General features: G+C 39.2%; 2 non-coding genes across 2 annotated transcripts; both read right to left on the bottom strand.

The window, feature by feature from the left end:
* Positions 1-15,476: 15,476 nt before the first annotated feature.
* Positions 15,477-15,560, bottom strand: LOC149842609 (small nucleolar RNA R44/J54/Z268 family). The gene has a single exon (XR_016431281.1). It is a non-coding gene; the product is annotated as a small nucleolar RNA R44/J54/Z268 family (small nucleolar RNA).
* Positions 15,561-15,908: 348 nt separating this feature from the next.
* LOC149842608 (small nucleolar RNA snoR122) lies at positions 15,909-15,988 on the bottom strand. The gene has a single exon (XR_016431285.1). It is a non-coding gene; the product is annotated as a small nucleolar RNA snoR122 (small nucleolar RNA).
* Between the last annotated feature and the right edge of the window lie 3,555 nt (positions 15,989-19,543).

Raw genomic sequence — 19,543 nt, 5'->3', positions numbered from 1 at the left:
ATATTGATTTTCTACGTTTTGTGCATGTCATTGTTAGAGAACATTAAACCAGGAATGAAGTTAAATATACAAAATTTGTAGAACTTCCACATGTTTAAAGAACATTCGAAACTTACAAAACATATTTTACAGAACATCAAATATTTAAATTACATTTACAAAATTATCCACATTGAATATTGAAATTATATTTAATGTTTAACAGTTCTATCAAATTTACATCTAATATTTTACAATAGTAATCAATGTAGACTCCTTAGAATTGTTTACAACTCGGCTTTTGATATCTTGACATCCGGTACCTCATTGTCTAATGTTTCTTCCTCTTTTTGGCCTTTGGATCTTTTGTATTTTGTGGCAGTCCTTTTTGGCTCTTTGCCTCCTCCTCAGGCTTCTATTTGGCACCCTCCGATGTTGTCTTCCCACTGATGTGTTTAGAAAAATTGATCATAATCTTCATGTAATATCTTACATCATTTTGAAAAAAAGGTTAAGCAAAAAACTGAATAGCTTATATTCAAAAAGAATACAACAAAACGGGATATATAAATATGTATTTGTGTAAAGTTCAATATGTGTTTATGCCCAAATATTGCATGCATAGTAGAATAAATATACCACTATCATATTTATAACAATCATATATCAAGTCAAGAATATAAACATGTATGAATTGAGTTAACAAACATATATAAGGTAATTACATATTTTCTTGTTAAGAAATACCCTTCATGGGATAGGTCATCCAATGGGTGTAACAGTCGTAGCTAAATCATTTTTTTTTTAAATGAACCCATTACACAATATTCAACCGACCGAGTACAAGTGAACAATAAGCATATTATTAAATAAGTAATGTTATCATTCTAGTTCTCTGATGTTCTTAACTACATTAGTTGTGGACACTATGAAATTTTTTAACATGAACTCTCTCGAATTAATATTCATTTTCCAAACAACCCAATGTTGGTTGCCCTAGTTGGCAAAAATTAAGATATGCAATATAAATCGAGTTTAAGTTTGTTATGTACATGAAAATTTATGTTTTATAAGTACGCAAAGTTGTCCAACAAAAACCTTGTCGTATTTAAAGAACAAATAGTGCAATTTGTCGATCTTCAATCATCCACAAGTCTCATTGGCCATCCCTTTCATTTCGACTATTTGTTGTGAATCGTTAATCTTTACCAATTAGTTTTTATTAGTGGATAAAAAAATAACAGAAACGTTACTTTTGAGATTCAAAGAAAAAAGGGGTAAGGTATATAGTCATGGAAAGTTTTGTTCATGTTGTCATGTCTTGGTTGTGTGACGCTTAGAGTCTTTTTATGAATCTTGCTAGATAAAACATAATCAAAATATGCGATATACTAATGTTAGATTCAAATGAGTCTACATACAAACATAATAAAGGAATAAACCAACTAATGTGCAAACCTAACACTTATGTAATTTGTCAACATAGTTTCTTTGTAAAATTCATGCTCCTTTGGCCCTTTCGGAAGTTGCACATATTTTTTTCTTCTTATTAACATGTTCTCATCACTAATTGAAATTGAATATATATATATATATATATATATATATACATATATCAGTACCACTGGTTGTATACACATATGACTCGGGGCATTCATTATACTTCATACACCATAATTTAGTCCTTGCTTGGGGGTTTGGTTCTCTTTGTGCTACCATATTTTCTTTTATGTGTATAAGTATTCATTGCAAAATATCTAAGATATAAATACAAGACATAAGACATTGAAGTAGTTCATTAATATATATATATATATATATATATATATATATAAAGAAGCAATTCATTAAACAACTCTTAACAAATACACATTTTGCAATGCATATGCACTCATACATATTGTTATTTGTGTTTTCGCCTTTTGTGGCCAGCCTCACCACATATATTATACTTGTATGGCACAACATTCTTGTGTTATGTTCTTTGTCCCTTTACCTTAGCTTTATGAACCACTTTTGGTGGATAGACAAGAATAAGATTTTATAGAGCGATATATGAGACATTATCCGCCATTGAAAGGAATGTATATGCATTATAGCTCAATACGAGTTCTGGTAGCTTGCCCTTATAAAAAATGCATGTGATCGCATATTTTTATGGAACCTTGCTAACCTATAACTCTTAACAATCGTATAATTATTTTTCAAGATCAACATTGTAACTATGAGATCGGTCACGGGCTTTGTACCGACGTCATCGTCAGTGGTAATGTACTACATGCACATGTAGTTGTTGTGCCTTTCTCTTAAGTGCCTCTACCTTTTCTTTGACCTGAGGCACCATAACGCCTAACATTTTTTGCCTGATATTTTTTTTCTCTCCAAAAGTTTCATCAGCATGAAAAAAAATCTTTCAATAAAAGGAATTAGGGGCTTGTCAAGTATGGTGATAATCCAAAAATTGAAGTTTATGCTATATTAGATATTGAGCACCCATATTTTTTTGTTGAAAAGTGATTATTAGCATAATGTTTTGGTTTCACATCAATAACAACATAACTGTATGTGACTAAGTCTTGCTCTCTATTTTTTTGATGAAAATAAGTGCATTGTTGTTTCATGGTTACTTGAACCAAATTTCTTAGAAAAGTTTTCTATCAAGGGTTTCATACAATATCCAACATGACATGTATGTCATATGGAGAAACATATTTAAAACCATCATGTATATCTAAGATAACTATAAATTGTAATCTCTTTTTAAATTCATCAAAAATAGTGAACTCTCCCTTTATATTCTTAAATAATCATGTCCATGAATCCTTTGACTTCTTATCTACAACTGCAAATACTATTGAAAATGTTTTGCCACAATGATCAATACTATGGGTTCACAATGATATACTCATGTAAATTTCTTATATGAATGTCATCTATCATAAGAACTTTAGGGCATCCTTTTAAAATTCATCGATGCATAGATAGAAGGATAAGAACATGTACTTAATCGATCTTTTTTATCAGACTAAATGTATCCTAACGATCCTCAGTTAGCCTTCATCAATTGATCCAAATAAGCAGAAAGCATCCTAAAGGACACTGGGAATTAACCATATAGGGACTCTCTTGTTTGTTCTTACGCACACTATCATTATTTGTAAGTAACATCTACACCATTCTCGCAACTACTATCATTCATGATTTTTTTTAATCATTTTCGAGTTATCGCACATGCATTTGTAAATAACACCTCAAATCTACTTAAAATGCACTTTTTCACTACCAAGTTGTTCAATGATCTACCGCATGGATACTCACTTTCGTACTTCTTCCCTTGAAAGAGAGTTGTTTTCTGCACCTTTGTGCAATGGAACTTCTAGGAGCAATAAATTATAGTATATGGGTTATTTCTTATGCACACGACAGTGACTCTTATTGCAGCTCTTCATGAATTTTGTTTTATATTTATTTCTGATCACATAATCTTTCAAAAACTCACGACAATGTTGAAGATCATTGAACATTTTGCCGAAAGCAATTTATGTCTTGTTTGAGACTATTGTTAGACACTGAAAATGCTCACAATCATTCAATTTTTGTTATGCAAGACATTATACAATTGAGATGTTTTCACTTTAATGATTTTCAATTGCTCTTCGTTGTATTAAAATCTATTAAATGAGAACCTATTCAACTACACCTCATTAACACAAAAACATAAAAATTTTCTGCTGCTTAACAAATGTTCATATAGCTTATACAACATACCAAGGGTTCGACTTCTCAATTGTCATTTGTGCATCATTTTTACCCGCCATTATTTATCCGATGTCATCAATGGTTTGGTAATTTTGTACTATTTCTAAGTACGACTCAACAAAAATGGTATAGTCATCATCTGATTTTTCACTGTCTACATCATTACTGCTACCACTAATTGATTATTTCATTATAAAAACTAAATTAAAATGCATTGTATCTATCGCTTTCTTTGCTTCAACATTCATATATTTTCAACTTTTATGATTAACCATAAAAGTATGACACTCATCATCACACCTACATCTCAAGCAAAAATTACAAAGCCTAACAACTTGTATTCATCTTTCCTAGAAGGGTGGATGTCATCTACATTACTACAATAGGGATCATTGACATTGGTTTGCTTACGTGGTTTCACATCCTCTGTAGTGATCCTCTTATCATATACAACATCAATTGTTTATGAAAGTTCTTCATTTTTTGCACATCGGACATCTATATCCCTAATCGATTTGGGTAATTGCATGCCCTCCGTGTGCCTGAACTCAATGTTTGGGATATCAATATTGTTCAATGTTTGGGACAGTTGGATGTTTGTCAAAGAACTGAGCTCGATCGATGGTGCCTAAAATAGATTCACATTCACCATAGTATTTCCATCATTCTATTCATCAATTGCTTCTAATATATCACTTCAAACTACTTGTTTAATTTTGCAAACGATAGCTTTTTAAGCAACTAAGTAAATGTCGTTACTAAATAACATTGATTCTATAAAACATATATTCAAGACATCTATCCATATATGTTAGCTATCTAAATTTTGGAGAACAATTATACAAAAGGATCATTGACTATTTCACATATTCGATTTTAGGAGACATCAATGCTATAAATTTCTTATAGCTATTGATTTTGGAGACCACTATAGATCTCCAAGTAGGGTGTTCAGTGTTACAGTATTATATTTTAACCCTTTCAAAGGTCATCATTAACTACATACACTAATCACACAATATATGATTCATCTAATGAAAATAATATGTAAGAAAATATCATCCATATATACTTTATACATTCAATTAATATAATTACCCACAACAACTACTTTGAAAATCAACTACCCACGATAACCCCTTAACCACTATTCAATGCTTGCGCATAGTCAACCCTAGCCCCATTACACCAACAAAAAAAATGAATATTAACTAAAGGACAAGTAAACAAACATAAATCATTCATACTATTATATATATATACCCTAAACATAGTAAACCCTAAATGATAAATCTAGTGATAAATACTAAATAAAATACAAATATATATATATATATATATATATATATATATATATATATATATATATATATATATATATATATATCAGCAACAACCAAACACAAATATGCACGGTGCTATTAAATGCTCATATCTTCAAAAAAAGAAAACAACATAAAAATATATATTGTTTATATATATAAATATATTGTTTGTATGGAACTTACCTTTCAATGTAACTAGAGAAGTCAATGAGAAGGATACTGCAACTTTGTCGGAAGGCAGCAAAAAAATTTATGAAATCGGCACAAGAAAAGAGAGAAAATATTGAGGTTTCTAAAAGGAAAATGGTTAATGTTCTTTCCAGAAACAAAGGAAAAAAGAAAAAAAATAAACAAAAATGACTTTATATGTGATTCAGCAAGCATGCGAAGATACAAAAATTTGCATGCCTAAAATTTGAACAAATGGCCACATATTTGCGAATCTCCTTAAGGATTAGTTACTGAAAGGAGGTTTGCATGGTATCACGCAAATATCATACTATATATATATATATATATATATATATATATATATATATATATATATATATATATATATATATATATATATTTAGTAAGGCATTTATGAAGTTACGTATGTTTCAATTATAGGAGGTTCATAAATTTGGTTATGTGAACTTCGTAACATGTTATATACGCAGATCACCACATATTTACAGATCTACTTGAGGATCAGTTACTGAAAGGAGGTTTGCATGGTATCTCACGAATGTCGCACCATATATGCAAATTTAGTGAGGTATTTGCAAAGTTATGTAGGCTTTAGTTATGTAAGGTTCTCAAATTTGGTTATGTGAACTTTATGAGGCCCACAAAAAAAATGTGTGATTCTACATTTTAGTGAAAGTTTGAGACACTAGAAGAGTGTACCAAATATATTGAACGAATCGTAGGAGGTTCACTTGTGTGATGTCTAAAAATGTCCTAAAAAGTGAAACATTTGTGAATTTGGATGCCGGGCAAATTTCAAAAATTGTGAGACATTTCGGGAAACGTATCATTCTTGTTGTACATTCTGATCATTTTCAGGCAGCATGTAAGTTATCGGTTGGAAAAATCAAACACCATGTAAGATATCACCTTAAAAAATCAAGCACCATAATGTCAACCAAACAAAAGAGCAAAACTTTCAAGAAAACAGTTAACAATATTTGTTATATTTTTTAGTTCACGACCTAAAAAGTAATGCCATCCACATCTTTGTTCATATAAAATTTGATCTCAAGATAAGGGAGTTGAATTTGATGAAATAATGTACAATGCTGATATAGCAAAAGCCAATGCATCACCATAGTGTTGTGCAAGCGAGGGTTTGTGCACTATGTCACAACTCACAAGGATACTCCAAGTTACTCTTGTGATACACACCCACTTGATGTTGCACGCCTAAAGCATGCGGTCTTCACTCCATCCTGGTGTGGCAGGAGGCCACGCCCCCTTTTTGTCCCTTCTAGAAGTTTCCAGGCACGGCAGGAGGCAACGCCCATCTGTAGTACGCTATGTGGCAAGCACGCTGCAGGGGGTTGGTTGCAGCCAACTGGCGCACGATCTGTGCGCCAGTGTACGGATACCCCTGCATGCATCCATAGGGAACTGTTAGGGTTCTTGTTGCATAATGTGCCCAGTGCACCTTTTCCTTTTTGTTCTTATTGTAGGCCTATAAAGTCTTTACTTGTAGCTTATTTATGATTATGAATAAAAATGGATCTTTTCTTCCCCGTGTGACTTCTCTCTTCTCGCCTTCTGCTCTCTCTCTCTCTCTCTCTCTCTCTCTCTCTCTCGGACCTATCGATCTCTTCTTCTTCTCCGGCCTCCTCTCTTGGTCGGCAGCCCCTCACAGCTAGCTTGTTGTAAGGGTCGTGGCTTGGGCGTGGCTCTCCCAACCTTCTTTGGACACCTCCATCACTGCAGGCCCCAGTCTGCTCCATTCCGTCAGCAAACCCTGTAACTCATCCTGCTCTCCACGTGCACCCAGATAGCCTCAGCACAGCCGCACCATCGTGCACCTCACCACCATGCTAAGGTGCCATGCATTCTGCATGCCCCTTTGCTCCCTCCACTTCAACGTCACATGCTTCAACGCACAGCCATTCCTGCTACCGCATCGCTCTCCTGTCGTGGGCCTTCATGCACGGGCTCTACCGCACTGCACTTCCCTGCGTGCCACTTGCCTCAGCGTCGTGTGCCTCAACATGCGGCCATTCCTGTTTGTTGCCTCACAGCGGGCCTCTGCGACCCGACAGGTAACATCTGCGCGCACTACCGCACCGACTCCTTTTTCGCTCCCACGTGGGCTTCCCCCAGAGGCCCTCGCAGCCCTGCGCACCGCAGCATTGTCGTGCACCACGCGCCTTAGCGCACCTGCAGCTCCGGGCTCGTGCGAGACTTCCTCACCACGCACCCTACCACGCGCAGTTTGGACGTTCGGTCACATCTGCACCGGGCTTATCTAAGTGAGTTGTCCCGATGAAATCCCCTTTGTGCAATCATTGCGCGCGGAGGAGGCTTTCCCCAATGAGGCAGGGTGTTTCCTTTTATGCCCAGAGGGCGTCGATCAGAAGCTCATCCCATCCAAGACCTACGCAGGTTCGGGCTTGACCTAGTACATCCCAGCGCAGCACCTACATTGTTAGCCAATTTAGCCTCGGATGAAATTGTTGACAACCCAGAATCGCTGGTTGTATCAACTTGGTATTAGAGCAAATTTTTGCTCATGGACATCCCTGAGTCTTCGTGAGGATGCACCGACGATTCCCTCTGCCATAGCGAGCAGGCTCAGGCCCTAGTTGAGCAAACCCAAGTTGAGTTGGCGAAGGATCGGCACGCCAATGCCGAGAAATTTCAGAGTATTCATCGGGTGTTGGCCCTACTGACAGAACGTCTTGAGGCGCTGAGTACTTCTGCATGCATCGGCCCTGACACGAGCGATGGCTGCACCCATCCACTGCGCAACCAAGGTGTCATCGGACCCGGCATGGCCGATCAGGCTAGTATGTTTGATAGGATGGATGACGCAGCAGAATCTCTCCTCGGCGAGCCACCGAGGCATGCACATGGTGGAAACTATTATGGCTATGAAAACAGACCTTGCCGCAAGGTGAGATTCGAGATTCGTGTTTTTCTGTCAAAAATGTTCACGAAGGGTTGTATAAGGTAGCGCATTTCTTTACTTGCCACGGCACGCCCCTTGATGCCAAGGTCGATGAAGTTGTCGCTCGCATTGAGGGCAGCGCTCTCAGGTGGTACCAGTGGATGGTTATCATGCAAAGCAAGCCCACTTGGGACCAGTTCATGATCGGGATCGTGGAACGCTTCAGTCCTACGTCCCTTGTCAATTATCATGTCGACCTGAAGAACTTATGACAAAAAGGCAGCCTTGAAGACTACCAGAATGAATTCGAGGAACTTTGCACATTGCTTCCGCACGTGGACGGAGAAACCTTACTGGGCTCGATCCTACACGAGTGGCTTGCGCGAAGAACTTTGGATTGAGGTCTTCACCGCAAATGTCAGAACCCCTGAAGAGGCTTACAAAATAGCATGTCTGCATGACGAGAAGCAGAAATGATTGGGGGCTTTAAAAAGGCCCCACCACCCAATCGAACCATTGGACAATAAAAAGTTAAGCAAACCAACCCTGCGATTTGCGAGAGGCACCTCACCAACCACCCTAAAGGTGGAATTCATCTCACGAGATTAGCGAGAAGAACGAATCAAGAAGGGACTTTGCTTCAATTGTAACGAGAAATGGTCGCAAGATCATCAATGCATAAAGTTCCATGTTTGTCAAGTAAGGGATGACAGTGAGGACGAAGGCAGAAGCTCTGCCGAGTTAGAAGAGAGAGAAGATGACAGAGACCCCACGCATGGGATCTCTTACCATGCTCTCTTCGGCGCACCCAGCCCATAGTCCAAGTGAATTCGTGGGAAGGCATGCTCCCAAGAAGTGGATGTCCTAATCGACACCGGAAGCACTCACAATTTCATTCGTGAGAGTCTGGTATTGTCATTAGGTTACAAGTTCAAGCTGCACCCGGCATTTGATGTTATGATTGGAGACAACTCTCACCTCAAATGTTGAGAGTTTTGCGTCGATGTGCCTCTAAGGCTGCAAGATAGTGGGTTCGTGGTGGATCTTTATGTGATCCCCATAAAAAGAGCAGACATAGTTTTGGGAATGCAGTGGTTAAAAGGGCTTGGGCAAGTAGTTTGGGATTTCTCCTCCATGGAGATGAAATTCAAAAATGAAGGAAAAGAAATCAAATTGGCTGGTGTCAAGACCCCCACAGCCACCGCCATTAAGTCCATGGTGGCACAGCCGTTATTTCATGGCAGTCACATGGCCTACCTTTTCATTGCTCAATGCTTGAGCACGACCAGGGAAAAGAGCTCCTCCCAGACTGTTTTGCCAGAAATAGCAAGGTTGGTGGATGTTTCTAAAGAGCCCCGCGAATTTCCCCCCCCCCCCCATAAGGTCCCAAGATCACTGGATCCCTCTAAGGATGGGGAGCAGCCCCGTTACAGTGGGATATTACAGGTATGCCCACTCATGGGAAATAGACCGAGAGCTCTAGACGTGTGATGAAATTCGAGCCATCCTCAGGGCCAACATCATGCGAGCGCCACAGCACATGCGAGGTCTACGATAGAGGGCGGCAGGACCGGAACTATGACGAAGGAGACGGGCTACTACGAGCTCCAGAGTGACTAACCAGGATTCTTGTCTTGAGAGCAAGCCACGACGGGAGCATGGTGGATTTGATACACACCCACTTGACGTCTTATGCCTCAAGCACGCGGTTTGCACTCCATCTCGGAGTGGCAGGAGGCCATGCCCCCTTTTTGTCGCTGCTATAAGTTTCCAGGCATGGCAGGAGGCCACACCCGTCCATAGTACGCCCTGCGGTAGGCTTGCCATAGGGGGTTGGTTGCAGCCAACTGGCGCACGATCTGTCCGCCAGTGTACAGATACCCCCTGCAGGCATCCGTAGGGAACTGTTAGAGTTCTTGTTGCACGATGCACCCAGCGCAACTTTTCCTTTTTGTTCTTACTGTATGCCTATAAAGCATTTACTTGTAGCTTGTTTATGATTATGAATGAAAGTGGATCTTTTCTTTCCCTTGTGACTTCTCGCCTTCTCTCTCTCTCTCTCTCTCTCTCTCTCTCTCTCTCTCTCTCTCTGTTTTGCTCTCCCCCTGCCAGACCTACCAGTCTCTTCTTCTTCTCCGACCTCCTCTCTTGGTCGGCAGCCCCTCACAGCTAGCATGTTGTAAGGGTCGTAGCTTGGATGTGGCTCTCCCAGCCTTCCTCGGACACCTCCATCATCGCAGGCCCCAGCCTGCTCCATTCCGCCTGCAACTCAGCACAGCCGCACCACCATGCGCCTCACCACCATGCTAAGGCGCCCCTCATTTCGCACTCCCCTTTGCTCCCTCCACTTCAACGTCGCGCGCTTCAACGCACGGCCATCCCTACTACCGCATCGCTCCCCTACCGCGGGCCTTCATGTGCGGGCTCTACCACACCACACTTCCTCGCACGCCACTCGCCTCAGCGCCGCGTGCCTCAACACGCGGCTGTCCCTGTTCGTTGCCTCACAGCGGGCATCAGCGACCCAACAGGTAACATCCGCGTGCACTACCGCGTCGACTCCTTTTCTGCTCCCCCGTGGGCTTCCCCAAGAGTCCCGTGCAGCCATGCGCACTGCGCACCTTAGCGCACCCGCACCTCCGGGCTCACGCGAGACTTCCTCACCGAGCACCCTACCATGCGCAGTCTAGACGTTCGGCCACATCTGCGCCGGGCATATCCAAGTGAGTTGTCCCGGTGAAATCCCCTTTGTGCAATCATTGCGCGAAGAGGAGGCTTTCCCCAACGAAGCAGGGTGTTTCCTTTTGTGCCCAGAGGGCATCGATCAGAAGCTCGGCCCATCCAAGATCTACGCCGGTTCGGGCTTGACCTAGTGCATCCCAGCGCAGCACCTGCGTTGTTAGCCAATTCAGCCTCGGACGAAATTTTTGACAACCCGAAACTGCCGGTTCTATCACCTCTCATGTACCTTGCATACTATATTTAATAGAAATTTACACAAGAAATCATTTTTTGTTGTGGCTGTGTGGCAGAATGGGTGGAGAGCGAGATTATAAAAGGTGATATTTTCATTAATGTATGAATAATTATTAAAAACCTACAACTTTATAGTCTGCAAAAAATCAAAACTCTTTACAATTGATGATAAAAACTAAAAAATATATTATTTCCATAATAAAGTAAAAAATAGCTTTTTATAAACTGTATAAAATTGTACAATTGCTTTAAATTGCATTAAGCATTTCACTACCATAGATTCTATAGATTGTAAGTAGCATCATGTTGACCTAATTTTATTGCGAAATTAAAATAATAACATGCTACCAATTTCGAAGCACAAAATTAAGTTCTCATTTATTCATTTTTTAAAATATAACTTCTCATAATTTTAACATAATATTTACAATTTTGATGATAAATCACAATTTATAATTTTGTTGGTTAATGGCAAGTTGGCAACAAGTTTTCATGCCAAAATGCACCAATTTTTGTTTGGATTAATCACAATTTGCCAGAAAGGATAATCTCCAAGTAATAACCAAGGATAAGTTTAGCAACCATAATTAGGGCTGGAAAATGAGTCACAAGCCGCTCTGTTCGTTTACCAGTCTTAACCATAATTTATACCAATAAAATCGGGCTTACAATATTTTGTTTGTTGTTCAAGTATGAGTAGCTTCATATTGTTATGAGCATAAATTTATTACACACAAACAAATTTCATTGAAAGATGGTTTCCAAATTGCTCAGCTTGTCTGGTAGGAGCAGCTAGTGCACGTTGCAGGTTCAAAACCCAGTGGTATAGTTGTATAACTGGTAGGGGTCTTTCTAACCCCATCTTGCCTTTCAAAAAGAAAAATGGTTTCCAAATTGGATCGGTCAAAGTGCCTTGTATAAAGAAATAGTTGAAGCCGATACAAAAACAAAACAGGTGGTGCTGACTAATTTTCAAACTGATTCAAGCTTTGCACCCACCCAACCTACGACTCCACTTAAGTCAAATCAAATCCACTAAGTGGGTTTGATGCCTGAGTTCAGGGCTCTGTTTGGGAACTGGTGAACGAGAGAGTTCATGCATTTGGGAATAACTTGGCATAAAATTTTCAAAAACCCCTAAAGTTTGGGCACTGATAAAATATATACCTGTTTAAAAAAAAATCAAAAGCACCTAATTTTTGCACCGTTAATCAAAAACAAACTTCCATCCATTTAAATAAGTTATCACTAACCCAAGATTAGTTAAGAGAATTATTTTATTATTTAACTCTTTAAAAGAAATCTTCCGGCTTTTTTAGGTCTGCTTTTTAAAATATGATATTGAGAATTAAATGATAATTTTAACATGAAACTTGGCGATAGTAAACTCTTGGGCCTTTATTTTTTTAGATGTATTTTTAATTTTTTTCAAAACTTAAGTGTATTTTTTATTAATACCCAAACTCTAGGTGCTTTTTCGTAAATTTTCCAAACTTGGTCAAACTTGTTTATTCTTGCAAACTTCAAGCTGTCATATCATCTTTATATTTTCACCAAATCGTAGACTTTTTGTTTTATTGAAAGGCAAGCTGGGGTTAGGCGGAGCCCTAACAGAACATCAGCAGCCCCATATGGCAGGGGGATTCGATCCTGGGCCTAAACAGGACCCCGCATACCACATAAAAAAATAAAAATACAAAATACTCGAGTTTTTTTAAGATAAAAACATAAATATTTTGTTTAATATGCAATATTATGTTTTTGCCAAAAAAAACTCATTATAATAATCTCCATTTTTAACTTTCAAATAATTTCTGCATATATTTTTAACCTTCAAATAATTTCTGCAGATATTTTCATCTTTCAATTAATTTCAGAAAATATTTTTAACTTTCAAATACTGAAAATTTTGAGATTTTGAATTTCAAATAATTTCAGCAAGATTTTCATAAAACTTGCAAGATTTGTCACTATGGTTTCTCATTCTGAAAAAGGATTAGATTAGGATACCAACTTGACACTTTTCCATGAAAATTGCATAAAACAAAAGAAGTCTCAGTTTGCACAACGGTTGTAGTTTGAAAACAGGTAGCTGACACCTAAGGCAAGTTTGGAAGAGAGAAAAAAGATAGAAACAGAAAGTACGGGTTTTCTTACAGTTTGGAAAGAAATTACAGTTTTTCTTACTGTTCCAGACGGTAAGAGAAATTTTCATTAAAAAAAACAGCTTTTGATAAAAAATGCATTTTTTTTTAAAAGAAAACTCTTTTCTTCACCTGAAGTGGTGGAAGATTATTTCGTACCACAAGAAAAAATTTGCATTAACGTGCTCAACGCCCTCATCATAATTAGAAGCAAGAAGAAAAGAGAACTTGGTGTCTTTGGGCAACTCCTAAACGACAGAGCCATGAGGGCTGTCGACCTTGACGGGGCAGCCAAAAATGGGCTTGGCATTGAAGGTAGGCATGACTTCAAGGCAGACATAGTATAGACTGAACGGAGAGATGCTGACAGCAGCACCATGGGCGTGGTCATGGAGTGAGCAGAGTGTTCAAGGTAGAAACTGAGGCTAAGGCTGATGAGGGGGCTTGGAGGTGGGGGTGGGAACGGTGGGAAGTGAGAATGGGATTTGACTGAACATGGAAGACAATGTGGTAGTGTGTAGAGGCCGGATTGTGGGAGAGTCTGGCTCCCAATTTGGGCTCCAGTGGATGCTGGACATGGCCGCAAGTGGTGCCGGTGAAGCAGGCTGGCGAAGCAAGGTCTCCAAACCCGACACTGTCTCACCGTCATTGCACCACCCTTTCTTTGGACCCTTTTTCGAACCAAACCAACAAAAATAGGGCTTTTTCTTTTACATGCTTTTTCTTATTAATTTCCATAGAACCGAGATGATGAAGACGCAATAATCGAGAGCTAAGCAATCACTTGGTAGATCAAGAGTATAATTTAGAAATCGTTTATTAGATTATAGAGTTGGATTTTTCTAGATTTCATTTTTCTCATGCTAAACAAACAAGTGAATTTTTCATTCAAAAAAATTATCATATCAAAACTTCTCACAGGCAAAAATTTCTTTTCCTCTGAGAAATTTCCTTGCATCGAAACGTGCACTCAGATTTTACACATTTGGGAAAGGAAGTGAGGCCCCCGACTTGGTATTTGCACCAAATCTTGGATTTGGTAAGCTCATATTTTCAAATGCATGAAACCTATTGAATGCATAACAGAAACAATTAAAAATACATTTATCAATTTTGAGTTCTAAACAAATCATGGATAGAAAACAAAAAAAAATCAACTTCATCAAGCCTTCATCAAATTTATGGCAGTTTACATTGGCACTCCTGGAGCCCCAAGTTAGGCTTCAACAGGATGAACCTTTCAGATCTCCATTCTTAGTATCAATCACTAGGCTTGTTCGAGAGAGAAGACAGTGGTGAAGGGAGTGGGAGAGAGGTTATATCACTTTTAAACACTGTCTAAGAAAATATGATAAGACTCTTTCAAATGTTGCAAGAAAAAATATGTTCAGTAAGGGTGTTGATGACTCACGGGAGGCTAGATAGATAGGGGACTGACCGAAACCTGCCTGGTTACTGTCACACGTTTGATATGCATTACAGGACCCGAAACAGACCAGACAGGACAAACAGCCGCCCCAACCTTTGTTTTTCAGTGGGGCATGGTATAACCCCTGAGTAGGGTGCTTCCTCACAGGTCCAGGACAAACAACACCTGGAATGTCCAGGCTGTATTTGTAAAGTGAATCAAACACCCCCATAGGACCAACCAAAATATCAGTGCCACCAAGTCCGACAAGGTGTCAAAGCCAAACAATGTCCTAATGCACGATCCATGCCCTACTATTAGGGGATAAATTCAAGTTGATCTCAGAAAGGACATGAGATTTATACAATCTTCTGGTGAGAAGAAACAGTAAAGATTTAAGAAGGAAAAAAGAAGCCATAAACAAAAAAACGATTACCAATGAAAAAAGCAACAGAAATAGTTAAGATAAAATATGTAAAAAGAATTCTTTCAAAGCTTACCTGTTATATGCTAAGAAACAACGATGCCTTTCAAAATTGGAAGAAAAAAAAGCGAAGCGCAAGAGCATAAAGAAATCTGTAGTTGGTGGTAAGAGTATGAAAAACAATTCGTACCTAAAACTCAAGAGCAACTAATGAAGTTCAGCCTCATTGGTTGAGTAACCAAAACTTGACTTTGAATTCCTTGAACAAAAGGAAACCGAAAACACGAGGAAAGATGTGTGTATGTGTGTCCGATCATAACTCAAACCATTGTAAAATGCAGAATCTGTAAATGCATCAGAGAGATTCCCAAGACAAGTCTTCAGTCTCCATGGGAGTGCAGATGTCCCTGTCTGTTTTTTCATCACTTGCAAAAAACATTCTGATTTGCATAAAATAAGGAAGGTCGAGCCCAGAATAAAAGAAAAGCCTATCAAAAAATAGGAAAGTATATAAACATATAGCAAATACAGATTACCGAACTTGAAACTCCAAAAGGATTTCTTCCATAGTATTTGTTCAAGTATATTAAAGCCATCACATGAATAAAGAAAGAAAAATGAACAATGGGGAGTGATGATAAAATGACTGATTAATGTGGTGGAGCAAAGAGAAGAAAAAAAGATCTTAGCAATCAAATGAAAGCAGTGAAGTGAGGCAGAACAAAACTGGTAAAAACGAAAAGGTCACCAAGTTTAAATAAAAAGAAGAGTCGTGTCAAATTGCCTCAGAGGTAGTGACAATCAAATGTATCATCACTAAGTAATTCTGATAATACGTGCAGGGTCGGCGCATCATCGAAAATCTAAATCTTAAACGTTCAAAATGTGCATTTCACTGTTACCAAAAATGATGAACTAACATGAAGCACCCAAATTAAAAGAGAAGCTCGTGATACCAAGAAAAGCTTTCAAACTGAATTTAATGCTTAGTCCACGAAACAAAAAAGACTCACAACTGGTTTCAAAATACTCTGGTAATAAACACTTGATTAAAAAAATGAGCACATAATTATGGCAGAACAGAGAACATAAGAAACAGAGAAGAATGAGCCATTATATCTAAACAGAAATAATCAAGGAAAAATAAATTTTGATTAGAGGATCATAACTGTGCTCATTATCAGGTCTAAAGTTGAATATCCATTACAGTAAGTAAGCTGCACAGAATTTTGGTGGAGGAAAGGTACACCAAGGATAGAGTTTTCAATAGTGAGAGCCTGCTAAGAAAAGTAAGATGCACGGGTTCTATGGCCAATGCATCTACGGAGATACACTCATTAACAGTTAAAGAAACTCACAAAAAAATTAAGCCACCAACATACAATCTTTTTCAATCAAATACATCAACTTCACCTACATATCTGGCAGCAGAAATAGTTGAAGTCACACTATATTTGATTCAGGTCCCCAATCAGCCAATCTTAAAGGACCAAAAGATAACCATACCAAAAAAGAAAACGCAAGCTAAAAAACAATAGAAACACATAACATGGATGAAGTTTAACCCATCCAAAATGATCGCACAACTCTTTTCTTTTCATAGTAGCTACTCAAAGTATATTTAAAACCATCATGGGCATCAATCACAGCCATTCACCCATACCTGCCCCCAAATAACCAAAAAATAAAAAAAAATAAAAAAGTAGGGAACAAGGAAAACCCATCTTGGTATAACATCGAAATAGATTAAGAGATTAATTAACTTTTAACAAATCAACGAAACGAACCATTAAAAAATAACATATAAAACACTAAAAGGGGAAAAAAAAACCAAATCTTTTAAAGGAAATCATCAAACGAAAAAACACGTCCCAGATTAACACCATTCATTCTTCAAGAAAACTTTGATTACAACAAATGGACAGTAAATCCCAATAAAAAGAGGAGAAAATATCCACACAAAATAGATCTAAGAGTAGAATAAAAAAGCCACAAGCAGCATCATTAAATAGACAGAACGATCAAATCATCCATCGAGTTATCCATATAGAGAAGAAACTAAACGACGTATTGCCCAAAAATTAACAGCAACCAACCATGGACAATCAGATCGAAGTGATGCATTAGCAACAAAACGATCCAGTATCTGAAGCAACGAAAAAGTAACAATAAAACCCTAGAATTTGGTAGGAGACAGGAAAGCTAAAGGAAAGAGGATCGGGGTTTATGAAGTCCCGTCAGAAGAGAGAGGGGCTTTTATCCCCTTCACCTAGGGTTAGGGTTTTGGGTTTTGTTTGGGGTTTTCGATCTTTTAGGATGGACGGTGGATCGACCGGTGTTGGTTTTTTGTGTCCGATGTAAACGGTTAGGATTCGGATCGGATGTAGCCAATACCAGATCGGTCCCCCGAAGCATCAGGTGCCCTCTTTCACTCACATTTCAAACAGTGCATATAAGCTTGGTTTATGACAATACAGAGTATTTTAACATGTTTATTATGGAGTTTAGCCTCATGTATGGATTTTGGATTCATAAACCAAAAAAGTACATAATTTAGGTAATTTAAATAAAACAACCAGAATATTATATTATTTTGATATAAAAATTTAAAATGTAAAAACCCTTAATCAATTCAAACCCTAAATGAGAAAGCCCTAAATCAAAAAGCCCTAATTCAAAACCCTAAATCCAAAAGCTATAATTCAAAAAACTAATCAAGAGAGAGGGTATGGCTGCCTATGAGGAAGAAGAGTCGGCTTCTCGTGATCATCACTAGTAACACCTCACCGCCGAGGAGGGGGTCAAGCGGATGGTGGATAAGAGAGGCTAAGGGGACGTTCGGTTGGATCATTCAAAATCGCTTTCTCTGATCAGAAAGCGATTCTAATAGCCTGAACATGAAATTTCAGGCAACCCATGATTCCAAATTATTCTGATTCAAAAGCACTTGTCCTAGGATTTAGAATAAAAAATGAATCCGGATGCGAATCTCTTAAAACCTGATATTTACAATTAATTGTGTTCAGGTTTTAGTTAAAAACAGATTTTAATCGAATTTGAGTCGGGTTTCAATGAAAAACTCAACATGGGACCCGAATCTGATTTTTAATCGAATCCAAATTTAGCTAATGAATCCAACTATTAATCAAATATGGATTCAGGTCGGATGTAGCGTTGCATCCGACCTATTACATCCTTAGCTGGCTAGTTATTAAACAAAAATAAAATTTTCAAATACACACCAAAGCTTTCAGTCTAATTTACACGCATACCAAACTTTTAAGGAATTTTCAATCCACCAAAGTTTTAATAAGGGTTAAGCAAAGGACATTGAGATTAGTTATGGTCACAAACCCTTGATATTTATGTTTATATTTACACAAAGAAACTGCCCCCACGAACAAAGGCTTAGTTGCGCTGACTCTTCTTGTCGTACTTACAATTACTATCCTGGCTGCCTTAAACTTTGTGGGCTTACCCTTTGCGCGCATAGAGTCATCTTGCACAAGGGTAACACTCATGAGATTTGAACCTAGACCACTTGCCTAGCGGCCTAGGCCACATCCCATTATGCCAAACCCCATTAAGGTCGAACCCTTGCTATTTTTTATTAAAATAACCAATCTATCCACACAATTTTAAGATAAATCTTTAGAAATCACAAACCCTGTTAATACCAATCATGCCCTCATCTGACCTATGTCTCCCCTGTTGACTTTCTCAAGACATCTGAATCCAAGATCTCCATTGGTATCAACTCTTTTTTTGTGTGTGAATAATCTCTTTTATTTAAAGTCTTGGTTGTTTATTTTTCTCTCGTATGTAGGGATGGCAGTGGGGCGGGGCGGGGCGGGGGACAAGGTTTCCACCCCCGCCCCGCCTCCGCGGCGGGGATGGATTTTATCCTCCACCCCCGCCTTCATCCCCGTTTCATGTCCTCCACCCCCGCCCCGTCCCCGTCCCCGTCCCCGCCCCGTCCCCGTCCCCGCCCCGCCCCCGCCCCGTCCCCGTCCCGACCCCGCCCCCGTCCCCGACCCCGCGGGATGAGCGTGCTCGTCACCGGCGCCGCTGGCTTTGTCGGCACCCACGTCTCGCTCGCCCTCCGGAAGCGCGGTGACGGTGTCGTCGGCCTCGACAACTTCAACGACTACTACGACCCCTCGCTCAAGAAGGCCCGCCGTCGAATCCTCGGCGACCACGGCGTCTTCGTCATCGCCGGCGACATCAACGACGCCCGGCTCCTGGCCAAGCTCTTCGACCTCGTCGCCTTCACCCACGTGATGCACCTCGCCGCCCAGGCCGGAGTCCGGTACGCTATCGAGAACCCGGCGTCCTACGTGCACAGTAACGTCGCCCGGCTCCAGGGTTAGGAAATTAGGGAAGGGAGTTAGGGTTAGTAAACAGTTCATCTGAGTT

The sequence above is a fragment of the Nuphar pumila genome, chromosome 3, assembly GCF_984573655.1.
Source record: "Nuphar pumila chromosome 3, dmNupPumi1.hap1.1, whole genome shotgun sequence".
Classification (NCBI taxonomy): Eukaryota; Viridiplantae; Streptophyta; class Magnoliopsida; order Nymphaeales; family Nymphaeaceae; genus Nuphar; species Nuphar pumila.
The sequence above is the reverse complement of the archived record's forward strand: the minus strand, read 5'-3'. Positions and strand labels throughout refer to the sequence as shown.